The sequence below is a fragment of the Dasypus novemcinctus genome, assembly GCF_030445035.2.
Source record: "Dasypus novemcinctus isolate mDasNov1 chromosome 11 unlocalized genomic scaffold, mDasNov1.1.hap2 SUPER_11_unloc_1, whole genome shotgun sequence".
Taxonomy (NCBI): domain Eukaryota; kingdom Metazoa; phylum Chordata; class Mammalia; order Cingulata; family Dasypodidae; genus Dasypus; species Dasypus novemcinctus.
This window is the reverse complement of record NW_026688125.1, coordinates 1,048,117-1,076,056: the sequence shown is the minus strand read 5'-3', so window position 1 is coordinate 1,076,056 and position 27,940 is coordinate 1,048,117. Positions and strand designations below refer to the sequence as shown.

Genomic DNA, 27,940 nt, shown 5'->3' with positions numbered 1-27,940 from the left:
GAGCAGACAACTGGGGGTGGGGTGTGGAAGGGAAGAATAATAAATAAAAAATAAATCTTAAAAAAAAAAAAGAAAAGAAGTCCTAAAACATTTGACAACATCAATGAACCTGGAGGACATTATGTTGAGTGAAGCAAACCAGACACAAAAGGATAAATACAATAAATAGAGGATCGCTATGAACTAAATATATTATATAACATATTGTATGATTCCATTTACATAAAATGTAAATGTAAATCAATTTACAGAGGGAAAATAAAAGTATCTGTGCAAGAATAGCCAAAAAGGGGAGCTGTGAACACTAGGAAGCACAGATGGAGAAGTGATGGATTTACTTTTTAAATTATTATTCAAATTAAGAAAATGCTCTAGTAATGATGGAGGTGATGGATGCACAACTATGTGATGCTGCCAAACACCACTGATTGTGCGGTGAACTGTATGCTTTGTTGATACATATAGATAAGAATGATTTGTTAAAAAAAATGACAAACAGCACTTAAAAATGGGAAGCTATGTAAATAACACTTTCACCAGAGAAGAAACATTCAATTCTTTTCATCACTAGGGAAATACAAATTAAAATCTGCTATGACATCATATAGACATAGTAAAATGGCTAATATCAAGAAAGATAATACCAACTGTTAAAGAAGATGTGGAAAACCTGGAGCCCTCATACATTTCTAGGTAGAATGCCAAAAGGTGCTACCACTTTGGGGAACATTTTGTCAGTTTCTTAAAAATATAAACTGGGAAACAGACTTGGCCCAGTGGTTAGGGTGTCCGTCTACCACATGGGAGGTCCGCGGTTCAAACCCCGGGCCTCCTTGACCCATGTGGAGCTGGCCCATGCGCAGTGCTGATGCGCGCAAGGAGTGCCCTGCCATGCAGGGGTGTCTCCCGCATAGGGGAGCCCCACACGCAAGGAGTGCGCCCCACAAGGAGAGCTGCCCAGGGTGAAAGAAAGTGCAGCCTGCCCAGGAATGGCGCCGCCCACACTTCCCCTCCCGCTGACGACAACAGAAGCGGACAAAGAAACAAGACGCAGCAAATAGACACAGAGAACAGACAACCGGGGGAGGGGGGGATTAAATAAATACATCTTTAAAAATATATATATATATATAAACTTACATCATTGTTGCTAGTTCCACTCCGAGATATCTATCCAAGACAAATTGCTGTACCATGATTCCCACAGCAAGTTCTGGCCATCAAAACTGGGAAAAAAATACAAATGCCTATCAACTGGGGCTTGGATAAGAGAAGGTGGTACATCGTAAATAGCTCTGCAGCTCTAACTAGGTAATTTCATTCAACTAACTTCCACAGAATAAACAAGTTATCCATGTCTGGAAAAATGCCAAAGACTGAAGCAGGCCCCGGGCCCCCCACCACCCACAGGCCCCGTGAAGGCAGCCCCAACCGCTCCGCACAGCGGGAGCTTTGGCGGCCGCGCGGGCCAGGCTCATCCTCAGCGCAGCACGGGGACCGCCGCTCGCCCGCTTTTCCGCGCTGCCAGCCACCCCCGCAACCCCGCGCCCCGCCCTGGCCTGCCCCGCCGCCCCCGGGTGGGGTCCGCACACGTACCGAGCTCCGAGCCAGGAGCAGGCCGGCGTCTGAGAAGGCACCATGCGCTCCGCCTGAGGGTTCCGGGCCGGCGCTAGCTGCCCTGCACGGAGTCTCCGCCCGGCCCAAGCACCAGGACACCGCCGGGACTGGAACCCCTGAGGGTCCGAAAGGTGCAGCCGGCGCGCCGCGTGCTGGGCGGGGCCTCAGGGGGCGGGGCTGAGCGGTGGGGAAAGCGGCTGCGCGGCCAGCAGCGGGGCTGAGCGCCCGCCACGCCCTTGCCAGGAGCCCCACGCCCGCCGCGGCCCAAGGCGGGCCCGCGCACGTAGGGCTCCTGCGCGCTCCCATCCCACTAGACTTCGGGGCCCCTACTTGCGTCCTCCGGGAGGAGGGTCTCCCCACCCCCGAGATCCGGCCCGCGCCTGGCAGCCACATGGATCCCCCTGGCCAGGAATGGGGACGCCTCCTGGGAGGAGCTGCCAGCCACCCCCCCACCCCCCACCCCCTGTTGTGAGATAAATATTCTTCTACATCACAGAAGACTGAAGCTCAGGGTGCAGCCCAATAAAGGGCAGCAGGAGGTGCGCTGGGTGGGGGGGAGCGGGGAATCTCTTTGTAAACAGATGGTTACTGGCCCCTTTTCAACTAACAGGTCATGATTCTAGGACCCAAGATTATAAAAACAGTTAAAATGAACAGAATTATTGTAGTTTCCCAAGATACGCAGGATTTTAAAGTGGAAAATCTTCAAGGGAAATTAAGACCTATGAAATGCTATGGTTATAAGTGAATCAGGGAAACGGACTTTGGCCCAGTGGTTAGGGCATCCATCTACCACATGGGAGGTCCGCGGTTCAAACCCCGGGCCTCCTTGACCCGTGTGGAGCTGGCCCATGCGCAGTGCTGATGCGCGCAAGGAGTGCCCTGCCACGCAGGGGTGTCCCCCGCGTAGGGGAGCCCCATGTGCAAGGAGTGCACCCCACAAGAAGAGCCGCCCAGCGTGAAAGAAAGTGCAGCCTGCCCAGGAATGGCGCCGCCCCCACTTCCCGCAGCTGACGACAACAGAAGCAGACAAAGAAACAAGACGCAGCAAAAAGACACAGAAAACAGACAACCAGGGGAGGGGAGGGGAATTAAATAAATAAAAATAAATCTTAAAAAAAAAAATAAGTGAATCAACACTTGGAATATTTTAGAGCAATACTTGGGACAAACTATCAGTAATTCATCTTTTAGGACTTGTGTAATCACTCCAAACAGATTATTCCTGTAATGTCAAAAAACTATCATATAAATGGAAACTTTTAAAAAAAATTTATTTAATTGTCTTTTTTTACGCTACCTTGAGCACAAATGTTACATTTAAAATATGAGGTTCCCATCCCCCTACCCCCCACTATACTATGCAAATAAAGAGAGACAGAATGAGGATTAATGGCTGGCAGGGGTTGAGGGGAGTGGGGAAGGTGGAGTAACTCCTTTTGGGTCTATGAGTTTTCCTTCAGAATGGATAAAAATGTTCTGAAATTAGATAAATTTTATGCACAACATAGTGAATGTACTAAATGACACAGAATGTACTGTCAAAATCGTTAATTTTATGTTATGTCACTTTCACCTAACAAAAAATATACAGATAATGTGAAGTGGAGGAAAAAGAAACTCTCATAATTATAATGCTCTTATAGTGCTTGAAAGGAACACTTTCTTTCTACTATATCTCTCACCTGCACAGTTCTGAGTTGTCACCTGCTGATGGTAGAGTTCCATGCCATCCAAAAGGACAAGGTGTGCCTACATTGCAAAGGAACCACAAAAATCCTGACTGGTTCCTGTTCAAGGAATAGGTTTCTCTAGTTCTAAAAATGACTAAAAGCTAGGGTATTAAGTTAAACAAGTATTACCAACACAGACATACTCAAGATGAATTAGGAGGAAAAAGGAATTTTGCAATTGAGCAAGTCTCTTGCTAGACTTCATTACTAGTATCAATTAAAGCATTTTTTCTTTTCTGCTCTAGTACAGAACCTGGTCAGAGGGTTTTTCTCCTAGCTCACTTAAGCTTCCCCTCTTCTATTAGTGGCTTTGCAGGGTTCTCTCTGACCACATGAACCTTCCCTGCCATTCTTTATGTCCCATTTCTCCCCTCCTCCCTCCAGTTCCTCCTCCCCCTCCTCCCCCTCCTTCTCTTGCCTCTTCTCTCTCTTCTCTGAGGCTTTTCTAAACCACAAGAGGCCATGGCCTCATTTCCATTGTCATAGAACCCTCAAATCCCAAAGAACTGCAGAATCACTCATCAAAGTTGGCAAGTTTTTTCTTTTACTTGTGTAGAAGACATGATCTTTTTTGGTTATTGTTAGCATGGAGTATCTTTTTCAAAGATTTCACTTTCAGGCAGTTTTTATCCCTGGATCTAAGGTGAGTCTCTTGTAGGCAACACATGGATGGCTCATGTTTTTCCATCCATTCTGTGAGCCTGTATCTTTTTTTTTAAGATTTATTTTATTTATTCCTATCCTCTTACCCCTCCATTGTCTGCTCTCTGTGTCCATATGCTGTGTGTTCTTCTGTGTCTGCTTGCATTATCTGGCAGCACTGGGAAACTGTCTTTTTTTGTTGTTCCATCATCTTGCTGTGTCAGCTCTCCATGTGCAGTGCCACTCCTGGGTGAGCTGCACCTTTTTTTCACATGGGGCAGCTCTCCTTGTGGGGCGCACTCCTTACACATAAGGCACCACTATGCAGGGGCACCCCTGCATGGCAGAGCACTCCTTGAGTGCAGCATCACTGCACGTGGGCCAGCTTACCACACAGGTCAGGAGGCCCTGGGGATTGAACCCTGGGCCCTCCATGTGGTAGATGGATTCTCTAGCAGGTGAGCCATGTCTGCTTCCCAGCCTATATCTTTTGATTGGAGAGTTTAATCTATTCACATTCAATGTTATTACTGTAAATGCATTATTTACTTCTATCATTTTATTCTTTGGTTTTCATATGTTATGTCTTATTTCTGCCTGTATTTTCACTCTCTTGATTATCCTTTCTGCTATTCTTTCTTTTATAATCTCTTCCAAACCTCTGTCTCCTGTCTTTTTCTGTCAGGTGGTAAGGTCTCCTTTAATATTTCCTACAAAATGGAATCATTTTTATGAATTCTCTTAATTTCTGTTTTCTTTGTATTTTAAATGCACCTTTCATATTTGAAGGCCAATTTTGGTGGATAAAGATTTTTCAGCTGGCAGTTTTTCTCTTTTAGTATCCTAATTACATCATGCCATTGTCTTCTCTTCTTTGAGTACTGATGAGAAATCCACAAAATATCTTTCTGGGCATCCATTGTATGTGATAGTTTGCTTCTCCATTGCTGTTGTCAGAATTTTCTCTTTATCTTTGACATTTGACAATTGGAGTAGTCCTGTTAGACCTACTATGAATCTGAATAGACCTATTGAAGTAGGTCTATTCACATTTATTCTGATTGGGGTACACTGTGCTTCCTGGACATGCAAGGTCATTACTTTCATAAGGGTTGGGAAATTTCCAGCTCTTATTACCTCAGATACTCTTTCTACTCCTTTCCCTTCTCTTCCCCTTCTGGAACTGACATGACATGCATGTGGTTGTGTTTTCTGTTATCACTCAACTCCCTGAGCCCTTGCTCAATTTTTCACATTCTTTTCTCTTTCTGTTCTTTTCTTTCTTCCATTTCTGCTGTTCTGTCTTCTGCATCACTTATTGTTTCTTCTGTCATTTCAAACTTGCTGTTGTATGCCTCTAGATGTTTTGTTGTTGTTTTGTTTGTTTCCTCTTAAAGAGGTACTGACAATTGAACCCAGGACCTTGTGCATTGTAAGCAGATGCCCAACCACTGAGCTACATCTGCTCTGCAGTGAGAGTTCATTTTTTCATTTGTTGTTTTTAGAAGGTGCCAGGGATCAAACCTGGGACCTTGTACATGAAAAGTAGATCCTCAACCACGTGAGCTACAACTGCTGCCCTCTAATTTGTTTTTTATCCCACTATTGTGTCTTTCTTTACCCTGAGTTCTGTTACTTTTCTGTTCAGGCTTCCAAATTCTTCTTTGTGCTCACTTGTCTTCTTGATATCTTTTATCTTTTTATCCATATCATCTTTCAATTCATTAATTTGATTTTGGAAGTTTGTGTGCATCTCCTTGGTTAGTTGTCTGAATTCCTGTGTCTCTTCTGGGGACTTTGATAGATTCCTTTTCTTGGGTCATTTCTTCTCTTTTCTCAGAATGACTTGTAACTTTTTCCTGATGTCTAGGCATCTGATTTGAATGGTGAGTTTACTCAGACGCTCACTTTCCTTTCATAGGGATTTAGCGGCAGGAGGCTGTGTGTTACTGGTGTCCTTGATTCTTGGTTCAACTTGTTCTGGGTCTTAGGATAGTCCCTGTTAGTTGCTCAGATCTGGGCCCTGAGTAGAGTAATGTGTTGCAGACCTGCTTCCTAGGCCCTTGGGGAGGGAGACTGTAAAGACCAGAAAATGCCTCTCTTGCTTATTTGTGCTCCTTATATGCTTTTCCTTGGTCCAGCCAAGGCACTCTTTGTCAGCCTTCTCAATTCAAAGCCAGGTCAGAGTGTGTTTACACCCACCAGACCAGATCACAGTGATAGAGGATCCTGCCTGGAGGCTAAGAGCCCCCTAATTCAAACAGTCAGTCCTGGTCTATAGAGAGGGCAATTAGTCCCCTGCTGGCTCCCAGGCAAACAATAGCAGGGCCCCACCCAGGCTGCAGGAGCTCAAGAGCACAGCAGACCAAAGTTGTGGGTCAAAAGCAGCCAGCCTTAGGCTTTGTTGCTCTCTCCTCACTTCTGGGAGGTGGGTCCCCCTTTGTAGCCAGTGGCCCTGAGGCCTGAGAATTCAAAATGTCTGTATGGTGGGGGTGGATACTGGAAACTGCAGCATGTACTCATAGTTTTGCCACCATGGTTCTTTTCCATTGCCCCTCTATCTCCTGGGTGGTGTCCAGGCTTCCCCTGGGGTCCTGACCCCTAGAAGTTTCTTTCCAGGCCATTTCTGCCTGTCCTCTAGCTATTTTTCTGGAAGAGAAGAGAGTCCTCTGTCTTGCTAATCTGCCATCTTCCCAGAAGAATCATTGTAAAGTAATAGAAGCCATTTGAGTTCACAAGATTTCAATAAAGATAATAATAATGAATATGCATTCAGACTATTTGTACCCCATCTTTCCATAATGGTTTTTTAGTATATGCACAAACACATATTTATAGAAATAATTATAAAATTCTCTTGAAACTAAAGCACTAAAGAAGTTAAAGCCATAAAGAAGGCAAAAGTAAACATTCTCACAAAGGGAGTTAATACAAATTGCATCAAATTTGACTGAATTAGTGTTCAGGGCAAAGTGAGAATTGTGGACATTTGAAATACTGATTTCCAAAGTGATTTTTCACTTAATGATTTTTTTTATTGCTTTCTGGGTCCCATTGGAAAAGTGAGTTGTCAGAGGGTATCTTTGGTGTTGGGGATTGCATAATGTCCCCCACAAAAGGTATGTTCAGGTTCGAACCCCTGGTCTGTGGGTGGGAACACTTTTGTAAATAGGACCTTTGAATATATGGGCCTTAAATCCAGTGTCGCTGAAGTCCTTATAAGCAAAGCGAATGGATGTGGAAAGGAAACTCTGGAAGCAGCCTGAAGCTGGAAGTCAACAGAACCCAGAAGAGAAAGGAGAAGATGCAGCCATATGCATCAGCACATGACAGAAAAACCAAGGAGCACCAACATGGCTGGTGAGTTCTAAGTACTGACTCTGGGAGGAAGCAAGCCTTCTGGCCTCTGAAACCTTGAGTCTGTAAATCCCTGTTGGTAAGCCAACCCATTATATGGAATCCATTACAGCAGTGAGGAAATTAATGCAGGAGTCATGGAGGAAACTGAGAGTACACAGTTCTGACCCTCAGCCCCTTCCATCAGGGCAGCCATGCTTTTATCATTTTTGTTAAATATTTCTCAGGCTAAAAAGCAATTACATATTTGTTTTTCACAGAGAAGGAAACATACCATTCTTAAGAAAAAGTTTTCCTGATGCAAGAATGCTGAAAGTGATAGCTTTTACAGGGATAATTAAATAACATATAACTGTTATTAGAGACAATTAATAAAAAAGAACAATAATAAAAAAGATCATTTTTTAAAGCAAATAAGAACCCTTTCTTGGTAAATAAAAAACAAAACTATAATTTAAAGACATTGTGGTAGGAGGTTAAACTGTGGTCCAGGTATATAATATTTTAGTGGTCAGTGGAGAATGAAGAAGCCAATATATATGACTTACATCAAGGATTCTGAACCTTTCAATTATTGAATTCATTACAGTCTCCCAACAGAAAGGTTCGATCTTTATTGTACATGAAAATCTTGTAGGAAACATATTTAAAATACTATTTTCTATACCTTATACTCAGATATTTTTATCTGTGATTTGGTGTGGAGAACCAGAAATCTGCATTTTATTTAAAATGTATTAGTTTTCTTGATTAGATACATGAACATAATGAAAAATATCTATCTAGAATAATCTCATGATCACTAATGTCCCATCAGCCTAGTTTACTCTGCCACTCTTTCAAATTATTATTATTATGAATTTCTTAACTCTATCCAGAAAGTTTGTCCTAAGGTAAGAATTCATTTTAAACACAACCCTTTTTTCCTACTATTATATGTATTGGATGTTTTGAATTGTACCACATTGATTGCATTCCTTTTCCTATATGGATATATTGTCATTTCCTTTTCCTGTGTTTTCCATGGGGTTAAAATGCAACATCCTTAATATATAAAATCATGTTTCATTTGGTACCAACTTAACTTTCATGACATGTACATATACTTTACCTATACTACTACAAACAGAGAGGGAGATTTCATAACAATAAAAGGATCAACCTAAAGGAAAGATATGACATCTGTAAATATATGCTCATTTACCACCTAAGATTCCATTTAATACCTAAAGTAAAAAAAAATTTGACTCCTATCTGAGGGATATCCCTGTCAAGGGGGGAGGGGGAAGCTTGTTGTCGATTGATCTGCCAAACTCAGATCCTTACACTATGCTCCAAAATTCAGAGCACTTATCCTGACTGTTTTAATCATATGTTTACAAAGTTTGGGTCACCAAGAGCATGTTCTCCCCCTGAATGTAAAGCATATACTAGTTGATATCCAATGATTGTTTTGGAGTGTATGAACAAATGAATGACTGAATGAATGGATGGCTCACCAGGCAGAGGTGAAGAAGTAGGAGAGTAGAGCATATTGTCAGAACTTTAGGTTTTCCCAAATGCTTCCGGTAACATTTCCCAAACTGAATACCTTCAGATGTTAGTAGCTATTCAGTGAAAAACAGGAGTTCAGTAATCAAACTTTATCTTCTCTGTTCTCTATTTGGATATCCTCAATGCCCATTACTGTGTTTATTTTTTTAAATATACTTTTAAATTTTAAAAAAAGACTACATCAATGTTACAAAAAATATAGAGGGAATTCTGATATGTCCCACTCCGAACCCTTTCCACATTTTCCCACATTAACAACATCCTCCATTAGTGTGGTATATTTATTACAATTGATGAGCACATTTTGGAACACTGCCGCTTAAGTATATTACAGTTTACATTATAGTTTACACTCTCTGCCCATCACTGTGTTTAAGTTCATTTCCCCATGTTCACAAACTTATTAGACCAGAATTTTATTAATATCTGAAAGAAGTGTTCCTTGGAACACTGTTTAGAATATGCTGACCTTTAGTGTAAGATAATTCTGTTGGGGGATTCACAGATGAGTTGTAGAGGTGGATAATGTCTAGTTTGGAGATTTCTGTTCTAAAATGCTGGATTTGAATTTTATTATGCAAACTATATGAATAATTGAATAGTTTTAGATAAGAAATATTTTTAATTTTATACCTGTCCTAGCTCCAGTGTAGAAGATAAATTTGAAGGAGGCTGGACCAGAAGCAGAGAAAATATTTGGAGGCTTGTGACAATAATCCAGGCTATCAGTGATGAAATAATGGACTAAGTCTACAGTGAGAAATGGGGAGGTGGTGTGGAATTGAGAAGATATATTTAGGAAATAGTATTGACACATCTTCAGACTAATATTATTTCAGAATGATAGAGTGGGAAATATAAAGGAAATCATCTGGTTTCTGGCTTAGAGAATTGGGCAGGAGGTGGTGACATTCATACTGAAAAAGAAAATGGTTTAGACCTGTAGAGTAACAGCATTAGTTTGAGAGATTTATGAAAGACAAGTGAGAAATTCACATGTGGGACTCAGGAGAGAGAACTGAGCTAGATATGAAAATTTAAGAGTCCTTGGCCTCCTCCTTGAAACAATAGGTTTGGATGTGGTCATTGAAATAGACTATGGTGAATGAGAAGGAAAGTGAGAAGATTGAACCTTGTGGAGCATCAATATGTAAATGGGGAGTGGGGCAAGATGGTGGCTGAGTGAGTGCACCTGACAATCTCTCCTGCAAAGAAGCAGCTGGGCAGCATTGGAAATTCTTTGGGACCAGGCTGTTTCAGGATTTTGCAGGGCAGGAGATGTCTGGACATTGATTTGGTGGGAAGGTAACAGAGAAAATTCATATATAAGATAAAATTGAGGCTCTATTACATGGAGGTGGGGGCTGCATGCAGGACACTCCCTCCTGGGGTGGGCGGAGCTGTGGCATTGGTGCTGCAGTGGTGATTCCTGGAGGCTCTGTGGTACTGGGGAATTCATAAGTCCTGAGCGGGCTATTGGGAGCTAACAGGGCAGGAGGCCTTCGAATACCGATTTGGGGAGACAGACAGGAGTTTTATTGCGAGGCAGGGATTTTTGATTGCGGACACAAATAATAGCACTTCTGGCTAGAGCCCTTCCCCAAGGCCGGTCTGAAGTGGCTTAAATTGCTCACAATAAAGAGACATCACCAGGAGGCTGTTTCAGGGACTGGCAGGGTGGGAGATGTCTGGAAGCCGATTAGGGGAATATTTTGCAAAGTGTGGGAATTTCAGTTTTGGACTCTGATATCAGTGTTTCTGGCTGGAGCCCCGCCCCCTGGGCCTGGCTACTGATCTGCAGCATCATTAAATTGGCTGTAGTGTAGAGGCGCCCCCAGGTGACCGTTTCGAGGGCTTACAGGGTGGGAGGTGTCCTGAAGTTGAATTGGTGATACAGCCACAGAAGAGACCCGAGTGAGAGGGTGAATTGTAGGGTTCTGACACATAGGTCAGAGTTTGTGGATGTGACCTCCCCCATAGGGCTGGCTGGTCCTATCCCAGCTGCAGGGATCCCTGAAGGCTGTTTTGTACTGCGATGCTCCCAGCTCCCTGTTAACCAGATTTGAGGTTGCCAGGTCCGAGTCCCCTAAACCCTGGTGGCCCAGAACCCAGAGACTCACACCTCTTGAGTCTGCAATATCACAGACTTTCCATCCCTGAATCCATCACGCCCTGAGGTCCATCAGAGGTCCTTGAATGTCCTAGCCCTCAACGTTTGTGTTTTTTCTTTTTTGTTTTTTTTGTTTTGTTTTGTTTTGTTTATTTTTATTTTATTTTTTATTTTTTATTGTCCTGATTGCTAACATTGCATTATCTCCTAGTATTTTCTCCCATCGTATCCCCCAAAGTCTTTTTTTTTTTTTTTAGTTATTTAGGGGAGTTTTTGTTGTTGCTGTTGTGGTTGTTCTATATCTTTTTTTCTTTTCCTTACTTGTTCCCCTCCTTTACCCACCCCCTTTTTCTTTCTTTCTTTCTTCTCTTTTTTTTTCTCTCTTGTCCCTCATTTTCTTCTTATTTTATTTTATCTTAAGTGTAAAATAGGTGCTGCAGGAAACACCTCACATTTGCTGGGTTTCCTCATCCTCTGTTGCCTCATTTCTGTGTGAATTGATTTTGGTTAACTACACTATCCCCTTTCCCCCACATCTTGATATTATCCATCATCTACTCTCTCTCCTATATTCCACCTCACTTTCTTTGACCCCCAAATTGTCTAACTCTTAATTTCTAGTACCTTTGTTTTGTTTTCTGTCTTTTATCCACTCTTGAAACTACTGCCTTTCTTTTCTCTTTCCCTCTCTCATGAAAACACTAGGTTTTTAATTCATACCATATTCCTCCCATGTTCAGTTGACTACCTCATTATAGGTACTCTACCTACTGCTATAACTCTACACAACTTACATGAATCTAATATCCATCCTCCCAGATATCATATTGTTGCTCTGTTAACATTTATTACCAATACTACTTTACACATTTTCCTTGCTTACACAATTGCCTTTCCCTGGCCCTAATAGTTTCCTTCAAAGTGAACTCAGCCAGCAATAAGAAATTAGAATAAGAAGAACAAAGTGACAAAGAGAAGATATACACTTATGCAAAAACAAGAGCTAATTAATCCCCAAGACTAGACAAAGAAGTTAAGGAAGTGATTAAACCTGTGAAGATAAAATGATGACCAGACAGCAACAAAAATCTACAAACCAAACCAGTAATCAGGAAAACATGGCTGAATCCAATGAACAAACTAAAAACCAGGAAGGGGAGCAGAACTTCACACAAGTAATTAAAGATCTCAGAACACATATCACAGACAAATTTAATGAAGAGGTTAACAATATGAAGACAACACTTGGAGGGGAAATTGCAGACATATGCAAAAAGATAACAGATATGATGTGAATGAACACCACAGTTCAAGAAATCAAAAATACACTTGCAGCAAATAACAGCATATTAGAAGAGGCAGAGCAGAGAATTATTGATGTGGAAGACAGTACATCAGAAATCAAACAGATAGTAGAATTGATCAATAAAAAGATAGAAAAAATCCAGCTAGGATTTAGGGACCTGAATGACAATGCAAAACGCTCAAACATACGTATTATAGGCATCCCAGAAGAAGAAGAGACTGGAAAGGGGTCAGAAGGAGTGTTGCAGGAAATAATGGCTGAAAACTTCCCAAATCTACTGAAAGAGATGGATGTACATATCCAAGAAGCACAGCGCACCCCAAACATCATAAACCCCAACAGGCCCACCCCAAGACATATACTTGTCAAATTATCCAATGCCCAAAACAAAGAGAAAATTCTAAAAGCAGCAAGAGAAAAGAAAACCATCACATACAAGGGAAGCTCCATAAGATTAAGTGCTGATTTCTCACCTGAAACCATGGAGGCAAGAAGGCAGTGGTATGATATAGTCAAGGTACTAAAATGTTGTGGGCGATTAAGGCAGCATGCATAGACTCTACCTTTCAGCAATGCTGGTAACATGGCCGCCCGAGCTGATACAACAATAGCTTAGGTCACCCTCCCCCCTTCTTTACAGAACCAGTTCCCACCAAAAGTTCTTACCTCAAATCTGCCTCCCACCCTAGCAACAGCAGCAGCCAATCCCAGACCACCACCTATCCTTACCCACCCCCCTTCTCCCTAGAGTATATATGCTCAGTCCCCTCAATAAAGTTTTGCAGCTTGATCACAATACTGTCTTGCTGTCATTCCTTGTGTCTCTCTTGTCCCATACCATTCTTTCCCTCCTAGGATCTGAAGCTCCCATTGATCGTCCTACTGGCCGGGACAAACTGGCACCCAACGTGTGGCCCAAGACCTCTGAGGGATAGAACACTGCACTAAAGAAGAGAGCGCTCTCACTCACCGCACCCGGGATCGCCATGAGGGAACTCGCTCGTGAGACAGATCCATCACCCGAGATCGCCACGAGGGACTCGCTCGTGAGACAGATCCGTTGAGAAATCACCCAGTGTCAGCGAAAAGAAGAAAGAAAGAAAAAAAAGAAAAAAGCAAAAAGGTAGGCTCCCCCTCCCCCACCATGGGACAAGGAACTTCCCAACATAGTTTATATATGAAACAATTGAAAGAGGCACTCAAGGCATGAGGAACTAGAGTTAAGAAAAAGGATCTCACTTGCTTTTTTGAATTTTTGTTAAAAACCTGCCCTTGGTTCCCTCTAGAAGGTACCATAGATCATAAGTTTTGGAAAAGGGTTGGAGACTGCCTACAAGACTATTACAAAACTTTTGGGCCAGAAAAAGTCCCAGTTACTGCCTTTTCTTCCTGGAGTCTTATTTCTGAAACCCTAAAAGTCCATTTTTCCGCTCCAGACATTCAAGAACTTTGCAAAAAGGGAGAGGAAGTTTTGAAGGAGCACTCTCATCCCACTTCAGCATGCAGCTCAGTAATAATTAATATGCCTGAAAGCCCCCTTAACAAAAACCCCAATGAAAGTAGGCCAAATACCCCAACCAGTCAAGCTAATCTATCACCCGATCAAGCCAATTGTTTGGAAAAGACTCCGATTCCCTTATCATTCCATACACTCAGGATCAAATCCATTGGCTCTCCCAAACCAACAATGAATGGGCATTGCATGCTTTTCATTTCCAGGCAATATTGATAACCACTACCCTGGTGATCCATTAATTCAGTTCGCCAAAATCCATCAATTCACCTTCCCTAAAGTCACTAAAACAAAACCCATAGACTCGGCCACCTTAGTCTTTACTGATGGATCAGCTAATGTGACTGCAGCTTACGTCATTCAGGGTCAAGCCTTTTCCATAGTTCTCCCTATACTTCAGCCCAACTTGTCAATCTCTACACAGTCCTGCAAGTTTTTTCCCACCTTCAAAACCAACCTTTTAATTTGTACACTGATAGTGCATATATAGCCCAGTCTATACCGCTATTAGAAACCAGTCCATTTATCAAGCCCTCCTCCACTGCAGTCCCCTTATTCTCACAGCTGCAAAAACTAATTCTCAAACGACAGCACCCCTTCTTCGTAGGGCATCTCCATGCCCACCAAAGTCTACCAGGCCCTCTTGCAGAAGGCAATGCATTAGCAGACACTGCCACTCAGCTAATATGTCCCAATCTTTGCAACTCTTTTACCTTAGCTTCCCAAGCCCATGCACAACATCACCTAAATGCAAACACTCTCCAACTAACATTCAATATTACTAGAGAACAAGCAAGGGAAATTGTTAAAACCTGCAAAAATTGTGTAACCCAATTGCCAGTCCCTCACCTAGGAGTCAACCCAAGAGGACTTATCCCAAACGAAATCTGGCAAATGGATATCACCCATTTTGCCAGTTTTGGGCAACTCAAATATATTCATGTTTGTGTTGACACATACAGCGGATTTATTTTAGCTAGCCTACAATCAGGAGAAGCTTCAAAACACGTTATCTCTCATTTACTACATTGTTTCACTATTCTCGGCCAGCCTCAGCTCATTAAAACAGACAATGGACCTGGATACACTGGAAAAAATTTTCAAACCTTCTGTCAAAAATTACAAATCGTACATAATACAGGAATACCATACAACCCCCAGGGCCAAGGAATAGTAGAACGAACACATCGCACCCTAAAAAATGCCTTGTGCCGTCTAGCTGATAGCACTCTCGATCTCACAAAACAATGCCCCCGAGATCTTTTACATCATGCTCTCTTTGTCCTCAACTTCCTAACTCTGGATCAAGAAGGGCACTCTGCAGCCGATAGGCACTGGTATCCCAAAACACAAACGCGAAAAGCCACCGTTATGTGGCGCAACCCCTCAACATCAAAATGGAATGGGCCCAACCCCGTTATCATCTGGGGGCGAGGCTCTGCTTGCATATACGACCAAGAAAAAGAAGGCCCTCTCTGGCTTCCAGAAAGATTAATAAGACATGTTAATCCTCCACTATCGGAAAAAACCCTCTCCCCTTTAACAACAACCTTTCCAGGGAACAAATCCCTCCCTGAGAAAAGAAATTTTTTTTTCTCTTCCAGCACGTCGCCAACAAAAAACCTCCAACCTTGCTGTAACCTGCGTGGAGAAACCTCATTGGATTTCAAGTTCCACGCAGAGAATCCACATACAGCCTGCAACTTAAAGAAGCTCAGCGTACAGGTTTGCTCCATCACTAAAGCCACATGAATTATTGCCACAATAACTATTGGCTCCTGCCAATTGGCTTTTTGGCATTGCTGTTCACAGTCGGATTAGCAACCGTTGCCCCAAAAGATTGGAACCTGCTAGAAAAAACCCTTCTTGCCGTAACGTATTAGTGCATTGTAGGGTGCTTCACCCTGCTAGCTTGCCTTCCTTAAACACCTACAGCCCTCGGTACCATGGCCTTATTAAGCCCACTGCCATTTAAGGCTGTCGCCCTACATTTTTTCCTGCAAAGTGTGGTCAATAACCTAAGCACCACTTCCCTTGAAACTAACCCCCACCAGCCTTGGAATTGGTCCCTAATATGATGGGAAGATTCAAAAACTGTAAATTCCACCATTACCATGGGGACACCTTCCTTTATCTTTAATGTCACTACCCTGTTTCTCCCTGGCACTTTCCCCAATGCCAATAGCGGCTCCAGTAGTTCCCGTAGAGGAGGCCGTGCTGGTGTATGCCAAAATCTTAACCTCAGCCAGGTCTACATGTACCCAGCCTCAAATCCTGGAAAAACCTATTGCAACGCCCCCAATCAATACTATTGTGCATACTGGGGGTGTGAAACATTAGCCACTGATTGGAAACCTAGTACCACCGATCAATATCTTACCCTAACACGAACTCCCCCTTGCTGCAAAACTTCCACTGATGGGCTCGGCCGCTCTACCCCAGGGACCTGCATAGGATTAAATATGACTGTACAGCTCCCCAATAACCTCGCTTGGACAATCGGTCAAACCTGGGGTATCAGGCTCTATGTATCAGGGACTAACCCAGGGAGTCTTATCATGATAAAAAAGGAAGCAGTACGGCAACCATCAATCGCCATTGGGTCAAATATAGTGCTCGCTCCCCTCCTCGCCAAGCTTCACCCCCATCCCCTCAAATCGCAACTACCCCTCCTCACAAACCCAGCAATCAAATCATTTCAACCCATTCTTCCTTTGCTACCAGCCTAACACTGTTGCCCTCAAAAACTTTCATGGAACCTAAACCAATTTTTTTTTAAAAGATTTATTTATTTATTTAATTCCCCCCTTCCCCCGGTTGTTTGTTCTCTTTGTCTATTTGCTGTGTCTTGTTTCTTTTGTCCACTTCTGTTGTCATCAGAGGCATGGGAAGTGTGTGTGGCACCATTCCTGGGCAGGCTGCACTTTCTTTCGCACTGGGTGGCTCTCCTTATGGGGCGCACTCCTTGCGCGTGGGGCTCCCCTACGCGGGGAACACCACTGCGTGGCAGGGCACTCCTTGCGTGCATCAGGACTGCGCATGGGCCAGCTCCACACGGGTCAAGGAGGCCCGGGGTTTGAACTGCGGACCTCCAATGTGGTAGACGGACGCCCTAACCACTGGGCCAAGTCCATTTCCCCCTAAACCAACTTATAACCCATTCTGTTCAGTGCTCCAAGCTGCCTTTCTCTCCCTAAACTCCGCCCAGCCTAACTTTACCCATAGTTGTTGGTTATGTTTTTCTGCCAACCCCCCTTTTTATGACGCTGTTGCCCTTAATACCTCATTTAATACTTCAAACGATGATAATCCTCCCCAATGCTCATGGAATACAAGAAAAATAGGCCTCACCATGCAATCTGTTATTTACTCCAGACATTGCATTGGTACTATCCCCTCCTCCTTTAATAAGGTCTGTGCACAGTCATCCTCTCCACCAACAGGTAAATTCTACATTCCCCCAACAGGGGTAAAATGGCTATGCTCTTCCACAGGGCTTACTCCTTGTGTATCAGCAAAAGCCCTCAACAAGACTAAAGAAGTGTGCCTCTTAGTAGCTGTGCTGCCCCGCGTCATCTTCCATAGAGGAGAAGAACTTTATCAATACTGGGATGCACAACCTCCAGCCATATCAAGGAACAAAAGAGAACTTGTTATGGCTGTCACTATTGCCTCTCTTTTAGGTATTGCTTGCCTAGGTACTGGAACCACCACTGTCGTTCTCCAAAAGCAAGGTTTGTCCCACCTGAGAGCTGCTATAGATGAAGATTTAGCACGCATTGAAAACTCCATCACCCATCTCGAAAAATCCCTTACATCCTTATCAGAAGTTGTTCTCCAAAACAGGAGAGGCCTAGATCTACTTTTCCTTAAGCAAGGAGGACTTTGTGCCACACTAGGTGAGGAATGTTGCTTTTACTGACCATTCTGGCTTAGTCAAAGATTCCATGTCCAAACTTAGGGAAGGAATTGCAAACCGCAAATGTGAACGAGAAGCCCAAGGAGGTGCCTCCTGGGGATTCAACGGAATCCTTCCTTACATTCTCCCCATATTAGGTCCCTTAATAACCATACTCCTTGTAATATCCTTTGCACCTTGGGCCATAAAAAGAATTATACAACTAGTAAAAGACGAAATTGATTCCGCTCTTAGCAGGCCTATTCAAGTGCACTATCATTGGCTTCACCTCGCTGATCAAAGTATATCTCTAAACTAACTAACTGCTGCCCACCCTCATGGGTGAAGAGCCCCCTCCTACAGGAACAGCATATAACTCGAAACTATGCTTTGATTGGTACTGCTGGGTGCGAGGCAAAGCACTGCAAAGGAGGGTCAAAACAATTAAAGGCCATTTTTGAGCTCCTTGAGAAGCATGCCTCATTAGCATAGGGGTTCGCTCTGTGCAAATAAGGGTTCACTCTGCGCGAATCCTACCCCAAATTCCCCTCCCCAGAAAAACAGAGTCACAAACAACATGGGGAATGAGGCCTCTACTTCCCCCAGCAGGTTAATGCCAAAAGAGTGCTCGAAGAGCATTCTTCCTCCATCCTTTTGAAAAACAAAGGGAGGAGATGTTCTGGGCGATTAAGGCAGCATGCATAGAATCTACCTTTCAGCAATGCTGGTAACATGGCCGCCGGAGCTGATACAACAATAGCTTAGGTCACCCTCCCCCCTTCTTTACAGAACCAGTTCCCGCCAAAAGTTCTTACCTCAAATCTGCCTCCTGCCCTAGCAACAGCAGCAGCCAATCCCAGACTGCCACCTATCCTTACCCAACCCCCTCCTCCCTAGAGTATATATGCTCAGTCCCCTCAATAAAGTTTTGCAGCTTGATCAGAATACTGTCTTGCTGTCGTTCCTTGTGTCTCTCTTGTACCATACCATTCTTTCCCTCCTAGGATCTGGAGCTCCTGTTGATCGTCCCGCTGGCTGGGACACTAAAAGAAAAAAATTTCCAAACAAGAATACTCTATCCAGCTAAAATAGAATTCAAAAATGAGGGAGAGTTCAAAATATTCACAGATAAACAGAAAGTGAAAGAGTATGCCAACAAAAAATCTCCCCTTCAAGAAATTGCAACGGGAGTTCTGCAGGAAGAAAAGAAAAACAGGACAGGAAGAGTTGGAGGAGAGTGTAAGAACAACAAAAAAGACAACAAGAGAAGAAAAAACACAAATAAAATATGACAAACACAAGTCCAATCAAAATATGGCTAACATAAATAATTTCTTGAAAGTAATAACACTGAATGTCAATGGATTAAACTCACCTATCAAAAGATTCAGACTGGGACATTGGATAAGGAAATATGACCCATTTATATGCAGTCTACAAGAGACACATCTTAGACCCAGAGACTCGTGGAGGCTGAAAGTGAATGGTTGGAAAACAATCTTACAAGCAAACAATAACCAAAAAAGGGTAGGAGGAGCTATATAATATCAGACAAAATAGGCTTTAAATGTGAAACAGTTATGAGAGACAAAGAAGGATATTATATATTAGTGAAAGGGACAATCTGTAAAGAAGAATGAACAATCATAAATATTTTTGCTGCTAACAAGGGTGCCTCTAAATATGTGAGGCAAATGCTGTAAAAACTAAGTGAAAGAACAGATGCATCTACAATTATAGTGGGGGATTTTAATACACCACTATCAACTCTGGACAGAACATCTCAAAAGAGAATCACTAAAGAAACAAAGTATTTGAATAGTATATTAGAGGAGCTGGATCTAATAGACATATACAGATCATTACACCCAAACACAGCAGGATATACATTTTTCTCAAGTGCACATTTATCATTCTCCAACATAGACCATATGCTAGGCCACAGAGAAAGGCTTAATGAATTCAGAAAGATCAAAATCATACAAAATAATATCTCTGACCACAGTGGAGTGAAGTTGGAAATCTGCAAGGGCCAGAGGCCCAGATTTCACAAAAAGATATGGAAATTAAACAGCACACTCTTAGAAAACCAGTGGGTCAAAGAGGAAATCTCAAAAGAAATCAATGACTACCTTGAAACAAATGATAATAACACAACATACCAAAATTTATGGGATGCAGCAAAAGCAGTACTGAGAGGGAAATTTATAGCCATAAATTCATGCATCAAAAAAGAAGAAAGAGCAAAAATTAACGAACTAACTGCACATTTGGAGGAATTAGAAAAAAAAAACAGCAAAGTAATCCCACAGGAAGAAGAAGGAAGAAAATAACAAAGATAACAGTAGAACTAAATGAAATAGAAAATAAGAAAGCACTTGAAAAGATAAACAAGACCAAGAGCTGGTTTTTTGAAAAGATCAATAAAATTGACAAACCTTTAGTGAGACTAGCAAAGAAAAAATGAGAGAAGATGCAAATACACAAAATAAGAAATGAGAAAGGAGATATCACCACTGACCCCACAGAAATAAAGACTATCATAAGAAGATACTTTGAAAAACTACATTCCAAAAAAATGACAATTCAGAAGAAATGGACAAATTCCTAGAAACACATAAGGAGGCTATATTGATGAAAGAAGAAATCGATGATCTCAACAAACCAATCACAAGTAAAGAGATAGAATCAGTCATTAAAAATCTCCCAACTAAGAAGAGCCCAGGCCCAGACGGCTTTACAGGTGAATTCTACAAAACATTCCAGAAAGAACTAACACCATTCCTGCCGAAACACTTCCAAAAAATTGAATCAGAAAGAACATTGCATAACTCCTTCTTTGACGCCAACATTACCCTAGTACCAAAGCCAAACAAACACACCTCAAGAAAGGAAAATTACAGACCAATTTCTCTGATGAACCTAGATGCAAAACACTTAACAAAATACATCCTAATCATATTCAACAACACATTAAACAAATTATACACCACGAACAAGTGGGATTCATTCAAGGTATGCAAGGATGGTTCAACATAAGAAAATCAATCAATGTAATACACCATATAAACAGATTGAAGGAAAAAAAAGACACGGCCTGTCCTCTCAGGGAGACAGGCCTCTGCAGGCGTGGCCCAGAGCCCAGGCCAAAGCCGGCAGACCACCGGTGGGAAGGCCTGGATTCCCCTGACAAAAGGTGGAGGTGAGGGCGATGGGAGACAGCATGACTGAGACCATTGCCCTGGGAAAGACCTGCAGGGCAATGCCAGGAGGCCCTAGGTAGGCCCCTGCTTGAGGAGGGCTCAGGGACTTTCGTTGGTGAGGAACGCCCCTCTTCAGAGGGACCTGGCAGCCTGGCCCAACCCACACCCTTGGCCTGGGCCACGTGAGCTAGCACACGGAGAGGGTGGGTCTCCAAGCAGTCCCAGATCTGGGCCAGGGGTGCCATCCGCCAGAACCCTTCTGCAAATGGGGCCTGCCCCTCCCCCTGCCTTAGAACTCAGCCCTCTGGCCTCCAGCAAGCGTGAGGAAGGAACTATTCCTATCCAACAGTGGCCCCTAGCGGTGGAAGTTTTGGCTCAGACTTTGGGCAACGGAGCCGCTCTCTTGTTCCTGGAGCTTCTTCTGTCTCTTGGCTTTTCATTAGACAGACAGGAGAGATCAACTGTGCAGGACACCAGAGCAGAACTTCTCTCCTAGCCCAGTCCCCACACAGGAGGCTCCACCCACATCGGCGACCCCTTCCGTCGTGTCCCCGTGGCCTCCTGGTGGCATTCGGTGTATACATTTTGGAACCCCGCTTCCCCCAGCGCTGGAGGTTTTCCTGGCAGTGGACGCGCTCCCCAAAGTGAATCGGGTGGGTTTCGGCAGGATGCCTATTGGCCGCATCTGTCCCGGCACTGCCACTGGGGACAAGTCCCGAGTGCAGAAAACGCCTCCCCTCCTCCAATCCATCACAACTGTCTTCCCACTCCCGGGCTTGGGCACCTTCCGCCAGTGGCCACTGTCTCCAGAGCAACCAGGAGGGGCGGGGTTGGGGCGAGTTTGCCGGGGGCGGGGTGAGGGGCGCCTGCGCGCCAGGGTGGCGGTGGGCATGGCCAGCCCAGCGGGCCGGGGCGCCTGCGCTTTGGTCCCGGCTTTGCGGGCGTCAGAGAGCGGTCTACGGCGGCGCGGGAGGCCTGGCGCTTGCCCCTCCCCCTCACCCACCCCCACCCCAGGTGCTGTCTGGGTGCCCCGAAAGGAGGGGGTGAGGAGGGAGGCAGTGGATGGAGTGATAGGGGGCTTAGCTCCCACAGGGTTGCTGGATGCGGCTCTCCCGCTGGCAGGTGTCGGCACTTTTGCTTCCCTCCGCGGTGAGGACCATCTTTTCCTCCCTCTCAGCTGACCTGGGCCGGTCCAACGAACCTGAGCGCAGGTGGTGCACCTGCGCCGAGGCTCAGGTCCCAGCTGGCACGGGGCCTGTCCAGAGACATGCAGAAGCCTGTCTCCTGAGCATGCACGCACCCAGTGCCAGGCTCAGCCGCAGCCAAAGTGACAGAAGAAGAGGCATGTGTAGGGAGGCCCCCCTGCAACTGAATGCCCCCTCCCCCCCGTGCAAGGGCACGGAATCCCAAGTAGAGCCCACTGGCAGGGCACTGAGGCCCGGAGCCACCTGCCATCAGCAGCGTAGTCCTGGGTGTCCCCGCAGCCCTTAGGAGCACCAGGGCCTGGGGCTTGATCGACCAGGCAGCTGCACCTCGGCGAGAAGGGCTATCTGCTTTGGTTTGTATCCCTGCGGCATTGCCCGCTATGGTAGCTTGGAACGGCAATCAGTAGGAAAATCACCTGGTGGCGTGGCAAGCTCTGGCAGAGGGAAATGTGCTTAAGATGATGGGTTCTCAATTTTTCCCCCCAAAACGCATGGTTATGACTCGAGTCAATGTCCAAACAACCCATCCATCCGCTTTGGACAGTCACGATGGCCGCTTAGACTATACCCGGTCCATGGAACACCTGGACCTGTAAGCCCACTTGACCGCAGCGCCTGCCTCAAGTGAGCAGAAACGATTTCCACGCAAGTGTCTCACCACCCAATAGGTAAGCAGTTTCGTTTTGCGTCCCCCGGCCCCAGAGCCAAGAGAAATGCTCATTCATTTCATATGGTCCCAAAAAGGGGGGCAAGAGGAGAAAGGGCAGGCTCATTGCTCAGAGTCGTCGGGGTGCTCTGGAGCCCCTCTCATCCCAGAAAAGAAATGCAGAGAAAGACAGGTCATTGACAAGGGAGAGGGAAGACTCTGGGCCTGTCCTCTCCGGGAGACAGGCATCTGCAGGCCTGGCCAGGAGCCCAGGCCGAAGCCCGCAGGCCACCGGTGGGAAAGGCCGGGGTTCCCCTGACATAAGGTGGAGGTGACGGCGATGGGAGACAGCATGTCTGTGACCATGGCCGTGGGAGAGACCTGCAGGGCAATGCCGGCTGGCCCTAGGTAGGCCCCCGCTGGAGGAGGCCTCGGGGACTTTGGTTGGTGTGGAAACCCCCTCTTCAGACGGGTCTGGCAGCCTGGCCCAACCCAGACCCTTGGCCTGGGCCAGGTGAGCTATGGCATGGAGAGGGGGCTATCCCAGCAGCCCCAGATCTGGCCCAGGGGTCCCTTCCCCCACAGCCCCTTCTGCAAGGGGCCCTGCGCCTCCCCCTGCCTTAGAACTCAGCCCTCTGCCCCCCAGCAAGTGTGAGGAAGGAACTATTCCTATCCAACAGTGGCCCCTAGCGGTGGAAGTTTTGGCTCTGACTTTGGGCAATGGAGCCGCTCTCTTGTTCCTGGAGCTTCTTCTGTCTCTTGGCTTTTCACCAGACAGACAGGAGGAAACAACTGTCCAGGACAGCATAGCAGAGCTTCTCTCCTAGCCCAGTCCCCACCCAGCAGGCTCCAACCACGTCGGCGACCCCTTCCGTCGCGTCCCCGTGGCCTCCTGGTGGCATTCGGTGTAAACATTTTGGAACCCCGCTTCCCCCAGCGCTGGAGGTTTTCCTGGCAGTGGACGCGCTCCCCGAAGTGAATCGGGTGGGTTTCGGCAGGATGCCTATTGGCCGCATCTGTCCCGGCACTGCCACTGGGGACCACTCCCGAGTGCAGAAAACGCCTCCCCCCCCCCCCAATCCATCACAACTGTCTTCCCACTCCCGGCCTTGGGCACCTCCCGCCAGTGGCCACCGTCTCCAGAGCAACCAGGAGGGGTGGGGTCGGGGCGAGTCTGCTGGGGCGGGATGAGTGGCGCTTGCGCGCCAGGGCAGCGGTGGGCGTGGCTGGCCCAGCGTTCCAGGGCGCCTGCGCTTTGGTCCCGTTGTTGAGGGCATCAGAGAGCGGTCTCTGGCGGCCCGGGATGCCTAGCGCTTGCCCCTCCCCCTCCCCCACCACTACCGCGGGTGCCGTCTGGGCGCCCCGAAAGGAGTGGGTGAGGAGGGAGGCAGCGGATGGAGCGAGAGGGTGCTTAGATCCCACAGGGCTGTTGGATGCGGCTCTCCTGCTGGCAGGTGTTGGCACTTTTGCTTCCCTCCGCGGTGAGGACCATGTTCTCCTCCCTTGTCGGAGTCTTATTCGGTGACCCGAGGTATTGGGAATGAAAGACAAAGAAAGATTGGGTTCAGGGGATCTGAGAGCATTGATTTCTCAAGCTCATCAGACAACTTTATTGAGTCGAGGGGCTAGTATATATACTCCTAACCTACGTGACATTCAACACAAAATCAAGTTACCTATTACCCTTACCTCGTTCTATATTAACTAGTGATTGATGAAACCCAACAAACTTTACTGGAACTATTATTATAAAAATCAGTAACTATGCTCATAAATCTTGTTACCCAGGTGGTTCTGTTCTATAGGTATTTTTCTGCCTGCAGGTGTGCTGACCCAGCCAAGATTGTGCTCCGCACCAATAATCATAAGGGACAGCTTGACTCAGTGGTCAAAGAAGTAACTTGCTTCCATGGAAACAACATGCCTTTGTTTCCCACATTTCCCCCTTTTTGTTTTAGTCAGGGTGACTGTGCCTGTCTTAGGTTGCCCCCCAGGGGGTCTTACCCGTCATTGACTACCAGCCAAGCGCACTGACTTCGGGGTACTATTGTAGAGTTTTAGCAAGTACTATGTTGTTTGCTTGTCCCATTGTGTCCACACGGTGCAATCTCTGGCAAACACCTTTACCCAGGCAAGCGACAACCATGAGCAACAGGATTAATACACATATCCCTATTCCTAAGGCAGATAAGAAATGTTGAGATTTCCACCAATCAACAGGATTAAACTTATTTAAATGTGAAATCAAATCATTAAAGATGTCCTTATCACTATCTATGTATATCTGATTATGAGACATTTCTAAAATCTTTTTCTGCAATTCCTCAATTTCTAATGACATATTTCCTTTGTGTCCTAACAAATGATTTCTGATCTTATTCCATTGAAACATAGAAATGTTATAATCCAAAGGAGTAATACAAAAGTTACTTTCATTCCAATCACATTTCAATCCTCTTAACAAATTCAAATTATAAACTTGGTCTCCTAAGTGTAAAACAGCAGATTCCAAATCACTAACTCTGTTATTAAGTCTTTCATCAATGTGCTCCTGACTATGCCATAAGTCACTTGCATTCTTGTGCCAATCATGCACGTATTGCTGTGTCTGCACCATCTCATGCAATGCAACAGCAGCAGTGGCAGCAGCAGTGATGACACCAATGAGGCCAAGAATGCCAGCTGTGAGAAGTCCCAAAAATCTCTTAGATCATTTCAACAGTCCTTGAGCCAGGTGGAAAAGAAGATGACTTTCAGGTGATGACTGCCACATCCAATTCATTTTCACCGGGATCCACACTCCTCGTCTTCGGTGAGCCATGGTGATAATATCTCCATTCTGTGAAATATTCTCAGACAAGCAAGTATACAAAGCGCCATCCTTATAAAATAAAGCATTTTCAGTAATGGTAGCCTTCCCTACCACAAACACATGTGGATCTCTGACACATGATTGAAAATGATGAATTTGATCTAATTGTAAATATCGTCCATCCATACTTTTATTACCTTTCCATTCAGAAGTAGACGCCACTCCTAAGAAGACTTTCCATATTTGTTTTTGATCATGGACTCCAGTGCTATTGCACCATGGAAAAGGAACCCATTTCCCTATATTTTTCCAATCACTATTATTTTTGGTAAAGATTACTTTCTCATCCATATCAAGAGAATCATGAAAAGGATACTGCATATTACTAATTTGTTGTCCCAAGCTATTTATACCATACCAAATAAATCTGCCCTTATATTTGTTGGGATTCCCCATAGGGGCACTTTCCCAAACTATTCCATAGAAATCATTAAAAACAACAGATCCTCTTCCCATATGGCATTCATACCATCTTTGCATATCACCAGCATTCCTCTTAGGACAACTATAACTTGGATACTTATATTCTTGGTATTGATAGGATGGGAATAAAGTTACCAAAGATTTAGTATTATTATGGCTAAAATTGATCATAGTTCTATTTTTCACAGCCATACATGGTGGGCGATTGCCAATGCAAAGAGGTCGGAAATCAAATGGAAGAAGGAGATTATAAATCTTTTGTCCTTCTTCTCGTGGCTTAAGTGGTAACCTATCATCCACGGGTCCAGGAAATATAATAGTTTTATTCAAATAGACAGGAAAAGAAGGGTCTTTCCAGGTTAACACTCAAAGTATTGGGGGATTAGGGATATAAGCCCAATATGTGTAATTACCATTACCATTGCCGGTTTCACTCACTATCAGTAGGATCCATATGTGTAGAAGACACCACTTCTTCAGTCCTAGGTTTAATCCTTTTTGCCGGAAGCCAGATTTCTTCTCCATTTTCTGAAATGATAAGAGCATAGCCTCGCCCCTATACTTTAACCCTGCCTTTTTTCCATTCATTACTTAAAACATCTTTCCAAAATACTGGTTGATTCTCAGATTCTGCAATTTCTGTGGATTTTTGAGAATGTCCAAAATGACATTCAGCTGGTGTCATAGAATCATAAACGTTAAGAAAATTTAAGGTAAATAAAGCTTTAGCCAATTGATCTTTAGGTGATTTCATACCATCATCTCCCCCTTTTTGTTTTAAAAGCATAGTCTTGAGAGTATGATGGCATCGTTCAACAATAGCTTGACCTGTAGGATTATGGGGAATGCTGGTAACATGTTCAATAGCATATTTTTTACAAAAAGAAGCAAAAGATTTACTAATGTAAGAGGGTCCATTATCAGTTTTAATCTTTAGAGGGCATCCCATCACAGCAAAAGCAGACCATAGATGTGAGCGAACATGATGAAACCGTTCCCCACTTTGAGCAGTAGCCCAAATGAAATGAGAATAAGTGTCAATACAAACATGAACATATTGTAATTTACCAAAGGATGGAATGTGAGTAACATCCATCTGCCATAATTGATTGGGAGTCAGGCCTCTGGGATTAGTTCCAGCCTGAAAAGGCACTGCTGTCAGTGGTCCACAGGTCGGACAAGTACGAATAATTTCCTGCGCTTGTAGTCTAGTAAGCTTTTGATATTTATTTTGCAGGCCTTTAGCATTAATGTGAGTTAAAGCATGGTAATCATGAGCACTATGTAAACACCCCACTAATAAATCAGCTCGAGCATTACTTGCTGTTATAGGTCCAGGCAAAGATGTATGAGAACGTATGTGTGTAATATAAATAGGATGCTGTCTCAATCTAATGAGATGTTGTAAATCAGCAAAAAGTTGAGATAATTCATCAGTAATAAAGATATGAGCCATTTCAATATGCTTAACAGTAAGGCATACATATTCAGAATCAGAGACAATATTCAAAGTTTCCTTAAATATTGTTAACACCTTAATGATAGCAGCAAGTTCAGTACGCTGAGCAGACGTGAATGGAGTCTGCCAAACCTGTTCTTTTCCTTTGCTAACAAATGCTGCTTTCCCGTTACTACTGCCATCAGTAAACACTGTTCATGCATTTTCCAAAGGTAGAGATTTTATAATCTTAGGTAATATCCAAGTAGTTTTTCGTAAGAAAGTAAGTAATTTTGAAGTAGGAAAATGATTATCAATAACACCTTGAAAGTCACTGATAGCTACCTGCCATTGAGGGTTGGTTACATATAGATGATGAATTTCTTCCCATGATAATTCACAAATAATGCGATCAGGGTCAGA

At 44.4% G+C, this 27,940-nt stretch overlaps 3 long non-coding RNA genes across 4 annotated transcripts in view; 1 reads left to right on the top strand and 2 right to left on the bottom strand.

Moving 5' to 3' along the window:
• The window catches only part of LOC131277353 (uncharacterized), an 88,957-nt gene extending 76,080 nt beyond the window's left edge, over positions 1-12,877 (bottom strand). The window contains exons 1-2 of one of the 2 annotated variants that reach the window (XR_009184537.2): positions 12,793-12,877; positions 1,141-1,226 (exon numbers count right to left, since the gene is read on the bottom strand). This is a non-coding gene — a long non-coding RNA (uncharacterized lncRNA). Of the gene's footprint in view, positions 1-1,140; positions 1,227-1,596; positions 1,677-12,792 lie in introns of those variants that run through there. The other variant, XR_009184538.2, reaches the window with a different exon arrangement.
• A 4,306-nt stretch (positions 12,878-17,183) lies between these two features.
• Positions 17,184-18,675, top strand: LOC131277366 (uncharacterized). The gene is made up of 2 exons (XR_009184550.1): positions 17,184-17,731; positions 18,520-18,675. It is a non-coding gene; the product is annotated as an uncharacterized lncRNA (long non-coding RNA).
• A 7,240-nt stretch (positions 18,676-25,915) lies between these two features.
• LOC131277346 (uncharacterized) lies at positions 25,916-27,348 on the bottom strand. Its single transcript, XR_009184534.1, has 2 exons — positions 27,148-27,348; positions 25,916-26,607 (listed from the first exon to the last, which is right to left on the bottom strand). It is a non-coding gene; the product is annotated as an uncharacterized lncRNA (long non-coding RNA).
• Positions 27,349-27,940: the final 592 nt, after the last annotated feature.